Raw genomic sequence first — 2160 nt, 5'->3', positions numbered from 1 at the left:
TTTTTTTTTTTTTTTATTCCAAAATATATGTATACTAACTTTTCAATATGATAACAAATTTTTAGAAAATTTTAAATAAACTTAAGTTAATTCGAAATTGGATCAAATCACACTTTTTTTTTTTTTAAAAAAATTAATTTTTATCCTTAACAAATGAAAAAAAGAAGAAGAAAAAAGTTTTGTTTTGTTTTGATTTTCTTTATATATAAATAATAATAATAATACTAAAAAAAGAAAAACAACGAAACTGATTAATTTGTGTGTGTGGTATCACGTTCACAGGTGAAGCTTCGTTCGAGCACTGATCGAGCTAATATCGAGGGCCACTCCAGGTGAGATTCACAACAACGGTACTTGGTTGGCCAAAACTTGGATTGCCAGCAAGAAGCCAACGGGTTCCGATGGTAGGCCGTTGGACAAGATAACTTCTTGGTTTGGTTCTCTTCTCTTCTCTCTCTCTCTCTCTCTTTCTCTCTCTTTCTGGTTATATAGGTACACCACCGTTAAAAGTAAATGAGTCATCGCCCTAACGTAGGAGATTAAGACGAGGAACTGTGTATGTAAGTATAAGCCAAGCAGGTGTAAACTTCACAAAATATATATATAACTTTATAATTTATTATTTATTATTTAATATTATGTATATTATTATATTTTATTTATTTTAATTTATATTAATAAAACTCTGATGTTATTATTGTCTTTACAAAATTAATTTTAATTTCATTTTTCTTTTTTCTTTTTTTTTTTTTTTTGTTAAATTATAATAAATCACTTTTATCTGTTATTTGAAAATAAAAGTATTCAAAAGGTTAATAAAAATGTTTAGTCAATTATGTAAAATTTTTAATAAAGTTTCTTCCTTCCAAAAGTGTATCAAAATATTTATATCTACTTTATCATATTAAAAATAAAAAAATGTTTTGAATTTTTAATGAGAAAAATATTCATATATTTAATATATATATTATTTCAACATTTTTCACCTCTGACCTTTTAAAAATTTCAATTTTTTCACCTATATTTCTTAACCGTGTGAAATTTTGTAAAAAAAAAATCCATTGTTTGATTAAAAATTACTTATTAATTAATTAATAATGAGAAAAAAAAATCAATATAATTTACCTCGTTAAAAAAAAAAAAAAATTCAAATCGCAACACCTACATTTTGTCACGTATGCAATTTGTCGTACATTCACGTATTAATATTAGTATTTCGGTAAATAAACTTCAAGGTACACTTTATTGCAAAAAAAAAAAAAAATGAGTTTCTTTTAAATGTATCGTACGCAATATTATTTTTCAAAATTTAAATTTTTACTTTAAAATAAAATCACGTGTTTGTTTTATTAAATAAAATCAATAACTAAGTCAATTATTTTTTTGAAAAAAGAAAGAAAAGTGAAAATTTTTCTAGAGTTTTTTTTTTTTTTTTTTTTTTTTTTTTCCAATAAGATTTTATGTAACTTAATTTTCTTCTTTTCAAAAATAAATACTTTTAAAAAAAAAGAATAGGTACATGTATTTATTTAAAGAATTCACAAATAAGATAACATTAAAGTCTAAAAAAATTTTGGATTTAATAATTTTTTTTATTAACGTTCAAAAATTAAAAGAAAAAAAAAAAAAAATCCCTTAATAAAGTTCATTAAATCTTGTTAAAATGGTCTAATAAAAAGTAAAAAAAAAAAAAAAAGATTATCGTGCTTTTGATTACGAAATATATGATGATCATTGTAATAATTAGATACTTTTAATTAGTTTAACGTTAATTTTTTTTTTAAATTTAACGACAATTTTTTTTTTTTTTTTAAATTTTCCAATGAGCTTTTCATAAAAACTTTTTCAAAAAGCCTATCATTCTCATCAAAAGGTTTTTTTAAAAACTCATTTATATTTATATATAAAAAAATTTACATTATTTTAATAAAAATATTTTTTTGTTTAATTCATTTTTTTTCAAATCGATTATTAAATTAACGTTACAAAAAAAATTTTTTCTAATTATTTGTATAAAATAATTTTTTTTTTTTTAACTAAAATTAATTCGTAATTAAATAAAATTTTAACGGCAAAAATTATACATAAAATTATTATTATTATGCTCGGTAAAAAAAAAAAAAAAAAAAAAAGGATTTTTTTCCCATTTTTTTTTCTTTT

This window comes from Pediculus humanus, genomic scaffold (genome assembly GCF_000006295.1).
Source record: "Pediculus humanus corporis 1103172107502 genomic scaffold, whole genome shotgun sequence".
In the NCBI taxonomy this organism is placed as follows: Eukaryota; Metazoa; Arthropoda; class Insecta; order Psocodea; family Pediculidae; genus Pediculus; species Pediculus humanus.
This window is presented reverse-complemented; position numbering follows the sequence as displayed.